At 39.1% G+C, this 20,016-nt stretch overlaps 2 non-coding genes across 2 annotated transcripts; one reads left to right on the top strand and one right to left on the bottom strand.

Moving 5' to 3' along the window:
* The first annotated feature begins 10,946 nt into the window (after positions 1 to 10,946).
* LOC112730944 (small nucleolar RNA R71) lies at positions 10,947 to 11,050 on the top strand. Its single transcript, XR_003166744.1, has one exon. It is a non-coding gene; the product is annotated as a small nucleolar RNA R71 (small nucleolar RNA).
* An 8,089-nt stretch (positions 11,051 to 19,139) lies between these two features.
* LOC112731992 (small nucleolar RNA R71) lies at positions 19,140 to 19,243 on the bottom strand. Its single transcript, XR_003167735.1, has one exon. It is a non-coding gene; the product is annotated as a small nucleolar RNA R71 (small nucleolar RNA).
* Positions 19,244 to 20,016: the final 773 nt, after the last annotated feature.

Raw genomic sequence — 20,016 nt, forward strand, 5'->3', positions numbered from 1 at the left:
AGAATTGTCACAAAATACTAGCACAGAATCCCCCAAAAAAGGATAGAAAACCACCACTGAATGGAATTGTGGGGGTTGTGAAAAACTGCCACAAAAGAGCTCGTGGCACCTCCAATTTTGGGAGTTTTTAAAACTGCCACGATCCTTTTTGTGGGGGTTTGAAACCGCCATAAACAGGAAAAAAACCGCCACAAATGAGAAAAACCCTTGTAGTGGAGGTTGCAAAATATCCTCCTCAACATCGAATTCATGCTTAATGGAAGAATGTTCAACAACTTCCACAAAATCATCAACAACATTACTTGGTGTGGGAGTGTTTTCAAGCTTGGAATCCACCTCTTGTTCAACTTTGCCTAGGTCTTCAACCACTTCTTCTTATTCAACGATCTCTTTCTCCTCCATTTATTGCAAGACATACCCCATCTCCTTGTCCTCATGTTGGGATTCTAAAATCTCCTTCATGCTCCACTCTTCGGTTGATTTCTCACATTCATCCAAGTTGGCTTTAATTTTGGCAAGGTTAGCCTCGATAGCTTTGTTCGTCCTTTAGGCTTCTTCTTGCTCCTTTTGACGGATGATTACTTGAAGCCGATCCATTGCTTCCTTGAGACGATCCCATGGCTCTTGTTCCACTTGACTAACATAGGTAGGATCATATTGCTCTTGGATTAATGGACATGGATATTCTTCCATGGAGGGTTGTAGTGGAAAGGGATATTCCTCTTGTGGTTGAATGTTCTCATACATGGGAGGTGATTCATCTTTGTAAGAATCGTATAGAGGTGGTGGTTCTTGAGGGTATTGGGGTTAGAATTGTGGTAGTTCTAAGTATGGTTCATATGGCTCATAGGTGGTTGGTATGGTGGATATGAGTTTAGGTCATATGGAGGTGTTTGGTGGTATGGGGCTTGTGAGTATGATGGTTGAGGGCTATATTGAGCAGGTAGTTCGTAGTCATATGGTGGTGGTTGTTGATAATCACAAGGAGGTCCACCATAGCCATTGGATTGGTATGCATCATGGAATGGCTCTTGCTCATAGCATATTTGGGAAGGTTGTTGCCGAGAAGGTTGATCAATTCCTTGAGGCTCCTCCCATCTTTGATTGTTCCATCCTTGATGCATGTTGTCATTGTAGTTTCCAACTCCTACAACATAGTGGTAACCACACTCATAGCCAAAAGGGTGAGAATTCATAGTGGTAAATAAAAACAAAAGCTAACAAAAATAAGCAACAAAGTTGTAAACCTAACAAAAACTAACAAACATGCAAAAAGGCAAACATATTCACAATATTCACATATACAATAGCCAATAATATAACACCATTGCAATTCCCCGACAACGGCGCCAAAAACTTGAAAGAAGATTTATCGTTGGTCTAGAATTTCATCAATAGAAAAAAGAACTTCGTTGTAAGCATAGTCCAAAACCAACTAATAATCCTCCATCAAAGCTTTAATTTAAACCTCGGGTCATCTCACAAGGAATTGCAATGAAGTGCTCAATTATTGGTTATGAAGGAACAAGGGGGTTTGATTTGGCAATTGACAAGGAAAGTAAATGACAAGAAAGTAAATGATAATTAACTAATAAAGGAAAGGAAAAGAACTCTTGGCTAAGGCATGGAAATTGTGATCACTGACGAAAGGACTTTTGTGTGGTCTAGAAATTCACAAATAAACCCTCGTTGCTAGTATAGTTTCTAAACCAACAGAGAGACCTTTCGTATAAAAAACTTTGGTTGTCACTTAAGTAAACCCAATAAAATTAATAACCGAAGTATTTAAACCTCAGGATTTGATAAACCCCAATTTTTTGGTTTATCTTGTGCTTAATTTGGGGGGATTTTATCACCTTTTCTCACATTTATTCAATGAAATAGCATGGTTTTGAAATTCTCCCTTGATTTGTGCTTAAATGTGAAAACATGCTTTTTAGGCCCTAAAATTGGTGATTTTAATTCACTTTAATTCCATTCGATGCCTTGATATGTTTGTTGAGTAATTTCAGGTTCATAAGGCAAGTATTGGATGGAAGAAGTGAGGAGAAAAGCATGCAAAGTGGGAGAACTCATGAAGAAATGAAGGAACCGTAAAGCTGTCAAGCCTGACCTCTTCGCACTCAATCGACCATAACTTGAGCTACAAAGGTCCAAATGAGGCGGTTTTAGTTGCATTGGAAAGCTAACATCCGGGGCTTCTAAATGATATAAATTTTGCCATATGTTGCTTCGCGTTCAAGGGCGGGAATGATGCGCATAAACTTATTATGCTACGATTTAGGAAATTGCACGATCGGCAAAATTCCTTCCGGCAAGTGCACCGGTTATCGTCAAGTAAAAACTCACAATAGAGTGAGGTCGAATCCCACAAGAATTGGTTGAGTGAGCAATTCAGATTAGAAGTGTGTTCTAGTTGAGCGGATTCAAGATTTAGATGAGAATTGCGGAATGTAAAATTGGCGGGAAAAGTAAATGACAAGAAATTGAAATGGCGGAATCTTAAATTGCATGAATTAAAGAGCAGAATGTAAATTGCTGAAATTAAAAGGGAATGGGGGTGATTGCAAGAATTGAGTTGCAGAATGTAAAGAGAAATTGGAAATCAGAAATGGGGAATTCATTGGGTGTTAGGAGATATTGAGATCTCCGAATCAAAACATGTATATCTCTTCCTCAACCAATGCGTTCATTAAATTTTGCTTGGCAATCTTATATGATTGGATCCCAATCCCTTGGCTCACCAATTCTCTCTAAAAACAAACAAATTCCCAATCCCTTGGTTTAAATGTTCATAAGAAGAGATGATGCTCGATTACTGATTATACCACACGGTTTCATGAACCACAATTTGGTAGGATTACATGTCACAATATCCATCCAATCCCCAATCCAATTCACTGTGAGAAAGCTTCTCTAGCATGAATCCTCCATTCCTTTCCCAAGGTTCCGAAGGATTCCAATTATGGGTAGTTTCTTTCCCAAGACAACTACCCAATGGAATTAGAACGAGAAGCTTTCTAACAAAATTCAAGAGAAAAGATTGAAGAAGAAGATAAACTATTATTGATTCATTGAATTACAATAGAGCTCCCTAACCCAATGAAAGGGGTTTAGTGAGTCATAGCTCTGAATTCAACTACAAAGATATGAAAACTAGCTAAAAATGAAAAGGTAAAAGTTCCAAAAGTCCCCCCTCTTCACTTAAATTCTATCCTATTTATACACTTTCTATATTGAGCTTCTGTTGTGTTTCTTGGGCTTTGAGGCCTCTCCCTGCTTTCCTTTTGCCTTGGGTTTATGATCCATAATCTTGATGAGGCTGTTGATCCAAATTCTGTAACATTCATTGAGCCAACTTAGTGATAATCAAATAATGACACATGACTCAATAAATTGAAATTTCAAACTCATCAATCCTTCAGGCCCAATCCCATAAACCATGATATTCAATTGGGTTTCATACCAGAGTAAGTTTAAGTTAATGTTTGTGCTCAAAGACTAACTTAAACCGCAATATTTTTGGCCCAGAAACCTTTTCCAAGAGTGGCGTTTAAGTTGCAGTTTAAGCTTAAACTGCAGCTTAAACGCCAGACACTTCCAGTGAGGCCTTTTGTAGAAGCACGTTTAAGCTTCAGTTTAAGGTTAAACTGAAGCTTAAACGTGGAAATGGAAGAAGGCAGCCCTGGAGAGTCATGTAGTCGAACACGTTTAAGCTTCAGTTTAAGGTTAAACTGAAGCTTAAACGTGGATATAGGAAGGGCAGCCCTGGAGGTCGAACACGTTTAACCTCCAGTTTGAGGTTAAACTGGAGGTTAAACGTGGAAATGGAAGGAGGCATCCTGGAGGTCGAACACGTTTAACCTCCAGTTTAAGGTTAAACTGGAGGTTAAACGTGGAAGCTTAGAAGGGTAGCCCTGGAGGAGAAAACTTGGTCGAACACGTTTAAGCTCCAGTTTGAGGTCAAACTGGAGCTTAAACGTGGAAATGGCTCCCTGGTGCTTTTCCCATTCTGGCGTTTAACCTCCAGTTTAAGGTTAAACTGGAGGTTAAACGTGGAACTCTTTCCTGAGTGGCATTCTCATTCTGGCGTTTAACCTCCAGTTTAAGGTTAAACTGGAGGTTAAACGTGGAAATGCTTCTTTGGTGAGTCTTTCATTCTGGCGTTTAACCTCCAGTTTAAGGTTAAACTGGAGGTTAAACTTCAATTCCAGCATTTCTTAGCCTTCCTGATTCTGGCGTTTAAGCTCCAGTTTAGGCTTAAACTGGAACTTAAACTCCACATATGATATTCAAGCTTCCTTTATTGATTTTGTTGCTTCCTTGCTTAGCCTCTTCTTCCCTGAAATCATCCAAACAATTGCATCAAAGTCTTGCAAAATTTCATGAGAAATCTTCCATTCATAGCATTCAAGTAATATAACTAAAACTCATGGAATTTGCATTAAAATCATACTGTTTAGATGGTTCATTGCTTTGTTCTTCATTTAACCATTTTTGGTTACTTTAAGCTCAAGAAAATGCATAAAACAACTAAAACTAACAGAAAAATGCTAGTGAAACTAGCCTAAGATGCCTTGGCATCACAACACCAAACTTAATACTTGCTTGTCCCTAAGCAAGTCCTGAGTTATTTGAGAAGAAAGTATGAAACAGAAAGCAATTACATTGGCTATATTAGCAAGCATTTGAAGTTCATCAGAAGGGTTTTATGCAGAAAGTTGCAGCATCACTTTTTCATACTTATCAGGTAAGATTATCACTTTTTCATTGCATCCATCAAACACTGCTATGGCCTCTTGTTATTCTTATGTCTTTGGCACTTTTCTCTTCTTTGTTTTTCTTTTCTTTTTCTTAGAGCTACTTTGCTCCTTGTTTGCTTAGTGTCATGTGTTGCACAAGCCTTTGGCATTTTCTTTTTCTTATCAGTGCACTACACATATCCACTTTAGGCATTTTAGTTCACATTTCTTCTTGAGACATTGGTGCCCAGCACCTCTTTGTGTGACTAAATGTTTTGTATTTAGGTTGCTCTTGATAATGGACTTTTGGTTGATAATCCCGGGTTAGTTAACCCAAGTTACCGAGTGTTGAAACACTCCTCAGAACCTATTCATCCAAGCATATCCTTAATACATAAACACCACAGGAATTTGTCTCAGAAGTTCAAACCATTGGTGCCTAGCTTATTTTCTCAATTTTTCTGCTTTTTGGTTGCCTTTTTTAGTGGCTTTTTCTTCTTCTTTTTCTTTCTTTTTCATGGCCAAAGACATTTATTCATCAAGATCCATAGACAGTTTTCAATTTCTACATAAAAAATGGTAATTCTACACTCTATTTCCAGTGATCTGACTTAAACAATCAAGCATGCATACCACCACTTAATTCTACTTGATTTGTCACTAATTGAGCCAAGTTACTTTTGTTCAAACTTTTCTTTTATTTTTGGAAACAGAACAAGCATGGCAAGCATTTGTTTAAGAAGGTGGAGTTATACCCAAACATCTAGGTATTCACTTTATTCAAAGCAATAAACAGACAAATATACTAAAAACTTCACATTCCAGAAAGATTCAACATTTACAGTTTAAACCAGAACAAGCATGCTTTTGTTTGCCCTTTTTAAAGAATTATCAAGGAACAATACCACCTTGTGAAATTCCTTGTTTTCTCTTTGTTGCCAGGAAACAATTTGATTTCTCCTTCTTCTCCTAATTGTTGCTTCATGCTTTAAGATCCTTGTTTCCTTTCCTGCAAAGAGTGATGAAGTTGCTTGCTTCTCAAGCACTTGAGTGGTTAGCTCAACTATGTGTGGATAAGTATCTGAGTCTTAAGTTGGTGTGTGAACACCAAACTTAGTCTTCCACTTACTTCTCTGTTCTTTGAATCCTTGAGTTCTCTTTGGAATGAAGTTGCTGCTAAGGGTTTTAAGCATTTCTGTGACTGCTTAGAATGGTTGTTCCTTTCATATAATTCAAAGGTTGTTGTGTTCAGTTGATCTTTATGGTGGAACACCAAACTTAGAGTCACACATTCCCCTTTGAATTATTGATCCATGAATTCATTGTTTGGTGTGAAACACCAAACTTAATCCTTTGCAATGCACAGAAACTACTTCACCCTTTTTATTGAAACAAATAAAAGAAACAGCAAAAGGTTATTACCTCCGGTTGGGTTGCCTCCCAACAAGCGCTTCTTTAACGTCATTAGCTTGACGGTCAGCTTCCTCAGTTGAGGTGATATTTAACCTTGTCCTTCTCCTCCACATCTCCCAAGTAATGTTTGAGTCTTTGACCGTTCACAATGAAGGTTCGTTGTGACTTTTCTTCCATGATTTCTACTTGTCCATATTTGGAGACCTTGGTGACAAGGAATGGTCCAGACCACCTTGATTTTAGCTTCCCTGGAAAAATAGCTTCAGCCTAGAATTGTAGAGTAATACTTTTTGTCCTTCTTCAAATTTCCTTGGGGCTATGTTGCTGTCATGCTTCTTCTTTGCTCTTTCTTTGTAAATTTTGGCATTCTCATAAGCTTCCGCTCTGAATTCTTCCAGCTCTTGAATTTGCAACATCCTTCTTTCTCCAGCAGCTTTGCTGTCCAAGTTCAAAAGTTTCAATGCCCAGTATGCCTTGTGCTCCAACTCCAGTGGCAAATGGCAAGCTTTTCCATATACTAGTTGGTAAGGAGACATTCCAATTGGTGTTTTGAAAGCTGTCCTATATGCCCAAAGAGCATCATCTAGCTTAATCGACCAATCCTTCCTTGAAGTTCCCACAGTCTTTTCCAGGATCCTTTTGAGTTCTCTGTTAGATATTTCGGCTTGCCCACTTGTCTGTAGATGGTATGGTGTGGCTACCTTGTGTTTGACTCCATATTTTAGGAGCAATGCCTCTAATGGTTTGTTGCAGAAGTGGCTTCCTCCATCACTGATGATTGCTCTTGGAACCCCAAAACGGCAAAAAATGTGTTTTCTGAGGAAGTTCATGACTACCTTATTATCATTGGTTGGAGTTGCTATTGCTTCAACCCATTTGGAGACATAGTCTACTGCCACAAGAATGTAATTATTTGAGTATGAGGAGGGAAAGGGTCCCATGAAATCTATCCCCCATACATCAAACAATTCAAGTTCCAGGATGAATTGTTGTGGCATTTCATTTCTTCTTGGCAGGTTCCCCGCTTTCTGGCATTCATGGCAGTGCTTCACTAATTCTTTTGCATCTTTGAAGATAGTGGGCCAATAAAAACCACACTGCAACACCTTAGCTGCTGTTCTTTCTCCTGCAAAATGTCCTCCATAAGTGGAGCCATGGCAGTCCCATAAGACTTCCCTTCCTTCTTCCTCGGATATGCATCTTCTGAGTATGCCATCGGAACATTTTTTGAACAAGTATGGTTCGTCCCAGATGAAGTATTTGGCATCATTTACCAATTTCTTCCTTTGATGTTTGTTAAATTCCAACGGTAAACTCCCAGTGGCCTTGAAGTTTGCTATGTCTGCAAACCAGGGTGCTTTGTGAATTACCATGAGTTGTTCATCAGGAAAGCACTCATTTATATGTGTGCTTTGTGCGCTTCCTTCTTCACATGGTATTCTTGATAAATGGTCTGCCACCTTGTTCTCTACACCCTTCTTGTCTTTGATTTCAATGTCAAATTCCTGCAACAAAAGAACCCATCTAATAAGTCTTGGTTTGGATTCTTGTTTAGCAAGTAAGTATTTTAAAGCTGAATGATCAGTGAAGACAATGACTTTAGATCCAATGAGATAGGATCTAAATTTGTCAAATGCAAAGACTATTGCCAAGAGTTCTTTTTCAGTGGTTGTGTAATTCCTTTGGTTATCATTCAAGACTTTACTGGCATAATAAATCACATGTACCAAATTGTCTTTCCTTTGTCCTAACACTGCCCCAATAGCAAGGTCTGATGCATCACACATCAGTTCAAAAGGTAAGTTCCAATCAGGTGGGGCAATGATAGGTGCAGAGGAAAGTTTTTGCTTCAAAAGTTCATAGGCTAGCATGCAATTTTTATCAAATACAAAGGGTGTATCAGAGACAAGCAAGTTACTCAAAGGTTTGGCTATTTTAGAAAAGTCTCTAATAAACCTTCTGTAAAAACCAGCGTGTCCCAAAAAACTCCTAACTGCCTTGACATTACTTGGTGGAGGTAATTTTTCAATGAGTTCCACCTTAGCTCTGTCCACCTCAATGCCTCTATTAGAGATTTTGTGGCCAAGGACTATTCCTTCTGTGACCATGAAATGACACTTTTCCCAGTTTAATACTAGGTTAGTCTCTTGGCATCTCTTAAGCACCAAGGCAAGGTGGTGTAGGCAGCTAGGAAAAGAATCTCCAAACACAGAAAAATCGTCCATGAAGACCTCAATAAATTTTTCAATCATGTCCGAAAAGATGGACAGCATGCATCTTTGGAAAGTGGCAGGTGCATTGCACAATCCAAAGGGCATGCGTCTATAAGCAAAAACTCCATATGGACAAACAAATGATGTTTTCTCTTGATCTTTAGGATCAACTACTATTTGGTTGTAGCCTGAATATCCATCTAAAAAACAATAGTAAGCATGTCCGGCAAGCCTTTCAAGCATCTGATCCATGAATGGGAGTGGGAAATGATCCTTTCTGGTGGCTTCATTAAGCTTCCTGTAGTCTATGCACATCCTCCACCCAGTGACGGTTCTTGTGGGTATGAGTTCATTCTTCTCATTTGGCACCACAGTTATCCCACCTTTCTTGGGAACTACATGGATGGGACTAACCCATGGGCTATCAGAAATGGGGTAGATTACCCCTGCCTGCCATAACTTCATAACTTCCTTTTGTACCACTTCTTTCATGACGGGATTCAATCTTCTCTGAGCTTGAATGGAGGGTCTAGCATCCTCTTCTAACAAGATTTTATGCATGCATATGGATGAACTTATCCCCTTCAAATCTGCTAGGGTCCATCCTATGGCATCTTGATGAGTTTGTAGCACCTTGATCAATTCTTCTTCCTGTTCTTGGCTCAGGGCAGAGCTAATGATAACAGGATAGCTCTCATCACTACCCAAGTATGTATACTTGAGATTAGGGGGCAGTGCCTTGAGCTCAGGTTTTGGTGCTTCCTCCTCTTCTTTCACTATCTCTGGCATGTTTGGCATGGTTGTTTCAGCAGCCTTGATGTCACTAACTTCTATGTCCTTGGTGAACTCCTCCTCTGCCACTTCCTTTGTTGTTTCCTCAAAGGTTTCTTGTACTGCAATGTCCACTACATCCACCCTCATGCATTCCCTTAGTGATTCTGATGGATAGCTCATTGCCTTGAATACATTAAACACCAATTTCTCATCATGTAGTCTAAGAGTGAGTTCACCCTTTTGTACATCTATGATGGCTCCAGCAGTAGCCAGGAATGGTCTTCCCAGAATTATTGAAGCTTTGGCTTCTTCCTCTATATCTAACACCACAAAATCAGCAGGAAATATAAAATCTCCCACCTTCACCAACAAATCCTCAACTATCCCATGAGGGAATTTAAAAGTTCGATCTGCCAATTGGAGGGCCATTCTTGTTGGTTTGGCTTCCTCAATCTTCATTCTTCTCATCATTGTTAGAGACATCAAATTGATACTGGCCCCTAAGTCACACAAGGCCTTCTCCACCATGACTTCTCCTATGATGCAGGGGATTTGGAAACTGCCTGGATCCTTCAATTTCTGAGGCAATTTGTGCTGAATGATGGCACTGCATTCTTCAGTTAACAATACAGTTTCCTCATTTCTCCAGCTTTTCTTCTTGGTCATCAATTCCTTTAAGAATTTTGCATATAGTGGCATTTGCTCTATTGCCTCAGCAAAGGGAATGTTGATTTGAAGCTTCTTGAAAATCTCCAAGAACCTGGAGAATTGGCCATCTTTTTCACTTTTCATCAAACGTTGAGGATAAGGTGCTTTAGGTGTATAAGGCTTCAGGACCTCTTTTTCTTTTTCTTTTGTTGCAGACGGTGTAAAAGATTGTCCTTGTTCTTTGTCTTTCACATTTTCCTTTGCTTCATCCTCTGTGGTTTCCTTTGAGATCTCCTTCAGATTCTTTCCACTTCTGAGGGTTATGGCTTTACATTCTTCCCTTGCAATAGCCTTGGCAGCATGAGAAGCGCTTGTCCCAGGGGTTTGCTTAGACAAATACACAATTTGATTTTCTAGCTTCTGGATGGCAGCTCCTTGGTTTTGCAGGTTAGAGTTTACTTCTTCCTTAAAAGCTTTCAATTCGGTTATGTCTTGACTCATGGTTGCAAGCATTCCTTCTATCCGGTTTAATTGATCTTGAAATTGTTGGTTCGGATTAGGTTGGGTAGGTTGATTATTTTGGCCATGATATGGTGGTTGGGAGTAAGTGTTTTGTGTGGCTTGGTATGATCTTTGGTTGGAATTTTGGTATGTGGAATTGTTATGTTGGTTGTGGTTGTAAGGTTTGTGGTTTTGTGGTTGGGTTTGTTGGTTCCCCCACCCAAAGTTTGGGTGATTTTTCCATCCTGGGTTGTAAGTGTTGGAATGTGGATCATATGATTGCCTTTGTTGGTTTCCCACATAGTTGGCCTCTTCCCAATCACCTCCTTCAATGCTTACTTCCTCTTGATCTTGTGTGTGTATTGCAGCCACTTGCTTTGTTTCTAATTGCCTGGTAAGCTCTGCTAGTTGCTTGGCAAACACTTTGTTTTGGGCTAGAATTGTATCAACATGGTTTAGCTCCATGACTCCCTTAGTGTTGTGCCTTTCTGATGCATAGTAGTACTCATTCTCAGCCACTGTTTCAATCACTTCAATGGCTTCCTCCACAGTCTTTTTCCTGTTCAATAAACCTCCTGATGAATGGTCTACAGCCTTCCTTGATTCATAAGAGAGTCCATCATAGAAAATATGCAATTGCACCCAGTCATGGAACATGTCCGGTGGGCATTTCCTTGTCAAATCCTTGAATCTCTCCCATGCCTCGTAGAGAGTTTCACCATCTTGTTGTCTAAAAGTCTGAACCTCAGATCGAAGCCTATTGACCTTTTGTGGGGGGTAGAAACGTGCCAGAAACTTGCTTTCCACCTCATCTCATGTTGTTAGACTCCCCCTTGGAAATGATTCCAGCCACTTAGCTGCTTTGTCCCTAAGTGAAAATGGGAACAAAAGCAGTTTATAGGCATCTTCCTGGACTCCATTGGTCTTCACAGTGTCACAAATTCTCAGGAATTTTGTGAGATGTTGGTTGGGATCTTCATTAGCACTCCCACCAAATGAACAATGATTCTCCACAAGTGATATTAGCTGTGGTTTGAGCTCAAAATTGTTGGCCTGAATGGGTGGTTTCTGAATGCTGCTACCACAATTCCCAGAGGTTGGGTTTATGTATGAACTAAGAACCCTCCTCTCAGGAATGGCATTGTTTCCATCAGCTCTCTCATGGTTGTGAACTTCTCTATCCATGTTGAGATCTAGAGCTTCCTCAAAATTGTCCTCAGATTCTCCTTCAGATTCTTCTTCTCCCAGTACTCTCTTCCCTCTTGCTTCCCTTCTAAGTCTATGAAGGGTCCTCTCTGGTTCGGTATATGGAGGAGTTGATGTCTCTCCTCTCCTACCTGTCATACAAGAACACAGCACAGGCAACAACAAGTGAAATACTCTTGGTTAATGGAAGAGTATGGTTAAAGCAATTGAGGAATTAATTCAAACAGTTAGTGAGTCAGTGAGTTAGTTGCTTGAATTTAAAGGCATAAAGAAAGAAAGCATGTAACAGAGTGCAGAAATTAAAATTCAACAAGTAACTTGTACTGAATTAATCAAAACAAAAAAAAAATGCTCAATCTAGTTAACATCCAATTGGAGAATTGTCAATCGAAAACCAATCTCCGGCAACGGCGCCATAAACTTGATGCGCATAAACTTGTTATGCTACGATTTAGGAAATTGCACGATCGGCAAAATTCCTTCCGGCAAGTGCACCGGTTATCGTCAAGTAAAAACTCACAATAGAGTGAGGTCGAATCCCACAAGGATTGGTTGAGTGAGCAATTCAGATTAGAAGTGTGTTCTAGTTGAGCGGATTCAAGATTTAGATGAGAATTGCGGAATGTAAAATTGGCGGGAAAAGTAAATGACAAGAAATTGAAATGGCGGAATCTTAAATTGCATGAATTAAAGAGCAGAATGTAAATTGCTGAAATTAAAAGGGAATGGGGGTGATTGCAAGAATTGAGTTGCAGAATGTAAAGAGAAATTGGAAATTAGAAATGGGGAATTCATTGGGTGTTAGGAGATATTGAGATCTCCGAATCAAAACATGTATATCTCTTCCTCAACCAATGCGTTCATTAAATTTTGCTTGGCAATCTTATATGATTGGATCCCAATCCCTTGGCTCACCAATTCTCTCTAAAAACAAACAAATTCCCAATCCCTTGGTTTAAATGTTCATAAGAAGAGATGATGCTCGATCACTGATTATACCACACAGTTTCATGAACCACAATTTGGTAGGATTACATGTCACAATATCCATCCAAACCCCAATCCAATTCACTGTGAGAAAGCTTCTCTAGCATGAATCCTCCATTCCTTTCCCAAGGTTCCGAAGGATTCCAATTATGGGTAGTTTCTTTCCCAAGACAACTACCCAATGGAATTAGAACGAGAAGCTTTCTAACAAAATTCAAGAGAAAAGATTGAAGAAGAAGATAAACTATTATTGACTCATTGAATTACAATAGAGCTCCCTAACCCAATGAAAGGGGTTTAGTGAGTCATAGCTCTGAATTCAACTACAAAGATATGAAAACTAGCTAAAAATGAAAAGGTAAAAGTTCCAAAAGTCCCCCCTCTTCACTTAAATTCTATCCTATTTATACACTTTCTATATTGAGCTTCTGTTGTGTTTCTTGGGCTTTGAGGCCTCTCCCTGCTTTCCTTTTGCCTTGGGTTTATGATCCATAATCTTGATGAGGTTGTTGATCCAAATTCTGTAACATTCATTGAGCCAACTTAGTGATAATCAAATAATGACACATGACTCAATAAATTGAAATTTCAAACTCATCAATCCTTCAGGCCCAATCCCATAAACCATGATATTCAATTGGGTTTCATACCAGAGTAAGTTTAAGTTAATGTTTGTGCTCAAAGACTAACTTAAACCGCAATATTTTTGGCCCAGAAACCTTTTCCAAGAGTGGCGTTTAAGTTGCAGTTTAAGCTTAAACTGCAGCTTAAACGCCAGACACTTCCAGTGAGGCCTTTTGTAGAAGCACGTTTAAGCTTCAGTTTAAGGTTAAACTGAAGCTTAAACGTGGAAATGGAAGAAGGCAGCCCTGGAGAGTCATGTAGTCGAACACGTTTAAGCTTCAGTTTAAGGTTAAACTGAAGCTTAAACGTGGATATAGGAAGGGCAGCCCTGGAGGTCGAACACGTTTAACCTCCAGTTTGAGGTTAAACTGGAGGTTAAACGTGGAAATGGAAGGAGGCATCCTGGAGGTCGAACACGTTTAACCTCCAGTTTAAGGTTAAACTGGAGGTTAAACGTGGAAGCTTAGAAGGGTAGCCCTGGAGGAGAAAACTTGGTCGAACACGTTTAAGCTCCAGTTTGAGGTCAAACTGGAGCTTAAACGTGGAAATGGCTCCCTGGTGCTTTTCCCATTCTGGCGTTTAACCTCCAGTTTAAGGTTAAACTGGAGGTTAAACGTGGAACTCTTTCCTGAGTGGCATTCTCATTCTGGCGTTTAACCTCCAGTTTAAGGTTAAACTGGAGGTTAAACGTGGAAATGCTTCTTTGGTGAGTCTTTCATTCTGGCGTTTAACCTCCAGTTTAAGGTTAAACTGGAGGTTAAACTTCAATTCCAGCATTTCTTAGCCTTCCTGATTCTGGCGTTTAAGCTCCAGTTTAGGCTTAAACTGGAACTTAAACTCCACATATGATATTCAAGCTTCCTTTATTGATTTTGTTGCTTCCTTGCTTAGCCTCTTCTTCCCTGAAATCATCCAAACAATTGCATCAAAGTCTTGCAAAATTTCATGAGAAATCTTCCATTCATAGCATTCAAGTAATATAACTAAAACTCATGGAATTTGCATTAAAATCATACTGTTTGGATGGTTCATTGCTTTGTTCTTCATTTAACCATTTTTGGTTACTTTAAGCTCAAGAAAATGCATAAAACAACTAAAACTAACAGAAAAATGCTAGTGAAACTAGCCTAAGATGCCTTGGCATCAGGGAACGCGCCATATACGCATGTGCGCCGATGCTGCTCGTGGCCCACTAAAGTAAAACCGCCCCCAGCGATTTCTGAAGCACTTTGGGCCCAACCCAACTCATTTCTAATTCTATTTCATGGAGAATTCAAGCTTGAGCAAGGGGGAGCAATTGTTTGGTAGCTTAGCATCATGTAGGTTAGTTTCTAGAGAGAGAAGCTCCCTCTTCTCTCTAGAATTAGGTTAGGTTAATCCATCTTAGATCTAGATTTTGGTTATTGTTCTCATCTTGTTTCTTTTACAATTTCTTGTTTCTACTACTCTATTCTTCTTAGTTCTCTTGTTAATTTTACTTTTATGTCTCTTTTATGTTTATGAATACTCATGTTGAATTTGTTTACATTTAATAAAATTTAATGTTTGATGTTCTTTTATTAATGATTTGAGTTGTTGATTTACTTTTCTTGCAATTGGTAGTTGGTAGTTTTATTATTCTTGCATTTTTACTATGCTTTCCTTTTATACCTTCCAAGTGTTTGACAAAATGCTTGGTTGGTCTTTAGAGTAGATTTTGAGCATTCTTGGCTTGGAAAGAGTAATTAGGCAATCTTGAGTCATGAAAACCCAACTCATGTTGGTGATCTATAGTTGTTAGTTAATATTATTTCCATTAACTATAATCTTTTGCTAATTCAATTAGTAAGTTGATTAGGACATTTGGATTGAGATTAACTAGTCTTGTTTGACTTTCTCTCATGGAAGATAACTTATACTTTCTTCCAATGTTGGAGATGACGAAATGAGATAAATTATTGTTTATTATTGTGATATGATTGATTAGTCTTGTTTGACATTCTCCCTGTGTGAAGATGACATGATACCTTCTTCTATTTGTTGGAGTTGACTAAATAAGATGAGTTAATCATTGTATGACTAGGATAGAAAGCCTATGATCTCAATTCTTGCCATGAATGTCTCTCTTTATTAATTGCCTTCTTTAGTTATTTGCTTGATTTACTTTCCTTGTCATTTAATTTCTTGCCCTCTTATCAATCAAAAACCCCCTTTACCCCTTCATAGCCAATAATTGACCACTTTATTACAATTCCTTGTGAGATGACCCGGAGTCTAAATACTTCGATTAATTTTCATTAGGGTTTCTACATGTGAAAACGAATATTTTTTTGCATGTAAGGATTCTTTGTTGGTTTATAACTATACTTGCAACGAGATTTCATTCAATTGAGGAAATTCTATACCATCAAAGAATTCGCTCATCAAAATGGCGCCGTTGCCGGGGAGTTGCAATGGTGTTATGTTATTGGCTATTGTATATATGTTGATATGCTTCTTTGCTAGTTTTTGCTTGTTTTAGGAGTTAGTTTTTATTAGTTCTTTTTAGTTTTAGTATTTGTTTTATTTTCTCTTGTTACTATGAATTCTCATCCTCACTTTGGCTATGAGTTTGGTTCAAATTATGTTGTAGGGAATGAGAACTATAATGACAATATGCATCAAGGATGGAGCAATCAAGGATGGAGGGAACCTCAAAGGATTGATCACCTTTCTTGGTAACAACATCCTTCGGTTTCTTATAGGTATAATTCCACTCCTAATGCATATCAATCTAATGGATGTGTGATGCCAAGGCATCTTAGGCTAGTTTCACTAGCATTTTTCTGTTAGTTTTAGTTGTTTTATGCATTTTCTTGAGCTTAAAGTAACCAAAAAAGGTTAAATGAAGAACAAAGCAATGAACCATCCAAACAGTATGATTTTTATGCAAATTCCATGAGTTTTAGTTATATTACTTGAATGCTATGAATGGAAGATTTCTCATGAAATTTTGCAAGACTTTGATGCAATTGTTTGGATGATTTCAGGGAAGAAGAGGCTAAGCAAGGAGGCAACAAAATCAATAAAGGAAGCTTGAATATCACATGTGGAGTTTAAGTTCCAGTTTAAGCCTAAACTGGAGCTTAAACGACAGAATCATGAAGGCTAAGAAATGCTGGAATTGAAGTTTAACCTCCAGTTTAACCTTAAACTGGAGGTTAAACGCCAGAATGAAAAGTCTCACCAAAGAAGCATTCCACGTTTAACCTCCAGTTTGACCTCAAACTGGAGGTTAAACGCCAGAATGATAATGCCACTCAGGAAGGAGTTCCACGTTTAACCTCCAGTTTAACCTTAAACTGGAGGTTAAACGCCAGAATGGGAAAAGCACTAGGGAGCCATTTCCACGTTTAAGCTCCAGTTTGACCTCAAACTGGAGCTTAAACGTGTTCGACCAAGAACTCTCCTCCAGGGTTGCTCTCTCCATTTCCACGTTTAAGCTCCAGTTTGACCTCAAACTGGAGCTTAAACGTGTTCGACACCTCCAGGGCTACCCTTCTAAGCTTCCATGTTTAACCTCCAGTTTAACCTTAAACTGGAGGTTAAACGTGTTCGACCTCCAGGATGCCTCCTTCCATTTCCACGTTTAACCTCCAGTTTAACCTTAAACTGGAGGTTAAACGTGTTCGACCTCCAGGGCTGCCCTTCCTATATCCACGTTTAAGCTTCAGTTTAACCTTAAACTGAAGCTTAAACGTGTTCGACTACATGACTCTCCAGGGCTGCCTTCTTCCATTTCCACGTTTAAGCTTCAGTTTAACCTTAAACTGAAGCTTAAACGTGCTTCTACAAAAGGCCTCACTGGAAGTGTCTGGCGTTTAAGCTGCAGTTTAAGCTTAAACTGCAACTTAAACGCCACTCTTGGAAAAGGTTTCTGGACCAAAAATATTGTGGTTTAAGTTAGTATTTGAGCACAAACATTAACTTAAACTTACTCTGGTATGAAACCCAATTGAATATCATGGTTTATGGGATTGGGCCTGAAGGATTGATGAGTCTGAAATTTCAATTTATTGAGTCATGTGCCATTATTTGATTATCACTAAGTTGGCTCAATGAATGTTACAGAATTTGGATCAGCAGCCTCATCAAGATTATGGATCATAAACCCAAGGCAAAAGGAAAGCAGGGAGAGGCCTCAAAGCCCAAGAAACACAACAGAAGCTCAATATAGAAAGTGTATAAATAGGATAGAATTTAAGTTAGAAAAAAACTTTGGAACTTTTACCTTCACTTTTAGCTAGTTTTCATATCTTTGTAATTGAATTCAGAGCTATGACTCACTAAACCCCTTTCATTGGGTTAGGGAGCTCTATTGTAATTCAATGAATCAATAATAGTTTATCTTCTTCTTCAATCTTTTCTCTTGAATTTTGTTAGAAAGCTTCTCGATCTAATTCCATTGGGTAGTTGTCTTGGGAAAGAAAATACCCATAATTGGAATCCTTCGGAACCTTGGGAAAGGAATGGAGGATTCATGCTAGAGAAGCTTTCTCACAGTGAATTGGATTGGGGTTTGGATGGATATTGTGACATGTAATCCTACCAAATTGTGGTTCATGAAATTGTGTGGTATAATCAGTGATCGAGCATCATCTCTTCTTATGAACATTTAAACCAAGGGATTGGGAATTTATTCATTTTTTGAGAGAATTGGTGAGCCAAGGGATTGGGATCCAATCATATAAGATTGCCAAGCAAAATTCAATGAACGCATTGCTTGAGGAAGAGATAAACATGTTTTGATTCGGAGATCTCAATATCTCCTAACACCCAATGAATTCCCCAATTCTGATTTCCATCTTCTCTTTACATTCTGCAACTCAATTCATGCAATCACCCCCATTCCCTTTTAATTTCAGCAATTTAATTTCTGCTCTTTAATTCTTGCAATTTAAGATTCCGCCATTTCAATTTCTTGTCATTTACTTTTTCCCGCCAATTTTACATTCCGCAATTCTCATCTCAATCTTGATTCCGCTCGACTAGAACACACTTCTAATCCGAATTGCTCACTCAACCAATCCTTGTGGGATTCGACCTCACTCTATTGTGAGTTTTTACTTGACGATAACCGGTGCACTTGCCGGAAGGAATTTTGCCGATCGTGCAATTTCCTAAATCGTAGCATAACTAGTTTATGCGCATCAAGTTTATGGCGCCGTTGCCGGGGATTGGTTTTCGATTGACAATTCTCCAATTGGAAGTTAACTAGATTGAGCATTTTTTTTTGTTTTGATTAATTCAGTACAAGTTACTTGTTGAATTTTAATTTCTGCACATGTTTTCTTTCTTTATGCCTTTAAATTCAAGCAACTAACTCACTGACTCACTAACTGTTTGAATTAATTCCTCAATTGCTCTAACCATACTCTTCCATTAACCAAGAGTATTTCACTTGTTTGTTGCCTGTGTTGTGTTCTTGTATGACAGGTAGGAGAGGAGAGACATCAACTCCTCCATATACCGAACCAGAGAGGACCCTTCATAGACTGAGAAGGGAAGCAAGAGGGAGAGAGTAGTGGGAGAAGAAGAATCTGAAGGAGAATCTGAGGACAATTTTGAGGAAGCTCTAGACCTCAACATGGATAGAGAAGTTCACAACCATGAGAGAGCTGATGGAAACAATGCCATTCCTGAGAGGAGGGTTCTTAGTTCATACATAAACCCAACCTCTGGGAATTGTGGTAGCAGCATCCAGAAACCACCCATTCAGGCCAACAATTTTGAGCTCAAACCACAGCTAATATCACTTGTGGAGAATCATTGTTCATTTGGTGGAAGTGCTAATGAAGACCCAAACTAACATCTCACAAAATTCCTGAGAATTTGTGACACTGTGAAGTCTAATGGAGTCCAGGAAGATGCCTATAAACTGCTTTTGTTCCCATTTTCACTTAGGGACAAAGCAGCTAAGTGGCTGGAATCATTCCCAAGGGGGAGTCTAACAACATGGGATGAGGTGGAAAGCAAGTTTCTGGCACGTTTCTACCCCCCACAAAAGGTCAATAGGCTTCGATCTGAGGTTTAAACTTTTAGACAACAAGATGGTGAAACTCTCTACGAGGCATGGGAGAGATTCAAGGATTTGACAAGGAAATGCCCACCAGACATGTTCCATGATTGGGTGCAATTGCATATTTTCTATGATGGACTCTCTTATGAATCAAGGAAGGCTGTAGACCATTCATCAGGAGGTTCATTGAACAGGAAAAAGACTGTGGAAGAGGCCATTGAAGTGATTGAGACAGTGGCTGAGAATGAGTACTACTATGCATCAGAAAGGCACAACACTAAGGGAGTCATGGAGCTGAACCATGTTGATACAATTCTAGCCCAAAACAAGGTGTTTGCCAAGCAACTAGCAGAGCTTACCAGGCAATTAGAAACAAAGCAAGTGGCTGCAATACACACACAAGATCAAGAGGAAGTAAGCATTGAAGGAGGTGATTGGGAAGAGGCCAACTATGTGGGAAACCAACAAAGGCAATCATATGATCCACATTCCAACACTTACAACCCAGGATGGAAAAATCACCCAAACTTTGGGTGGGGGAACCAACAAACCCAACCACAAAACCACAAACCTTACAACCACAACCAACATAACAATTCCACATACCAAAACTCCAACCAAAGATCATACCAAGCCACACAAAACACTTACCCCCAACCACCATATCATGGCCAAAATAACCAACCTACCCAACTTAATCCGAACCAACAATTCCAAGATCAATTAAACCGGATAGAAGGAATGATGGCAACCATGAGTCAAGACATAACCGAATTGAAAAGCTTCAGGGATGATGTGAGAGCTACCTTAAGAAGCCATGGTGAAAAACTCAAGAGGATTGAGTCTCAAGTAGGAGAGCTATCTCAACAGG

This window comes from Arachis hypogaea, chromosome 12, assembly GCF_003086295.3.
Source record: "Arachis hypogaea cultivar Tifrunner chromosome 12, arahy.Tifrunner.gnm2.J5K5, whole genome shotgun sequence".
Classification (NCBI taxonomy): domain Eukaryota; kingdom Viridiplantae; phylum Streptophyta; class Magnoliopsida; order Fabales; family Fabaceae; genus Arachis; species Arachis hypogaea.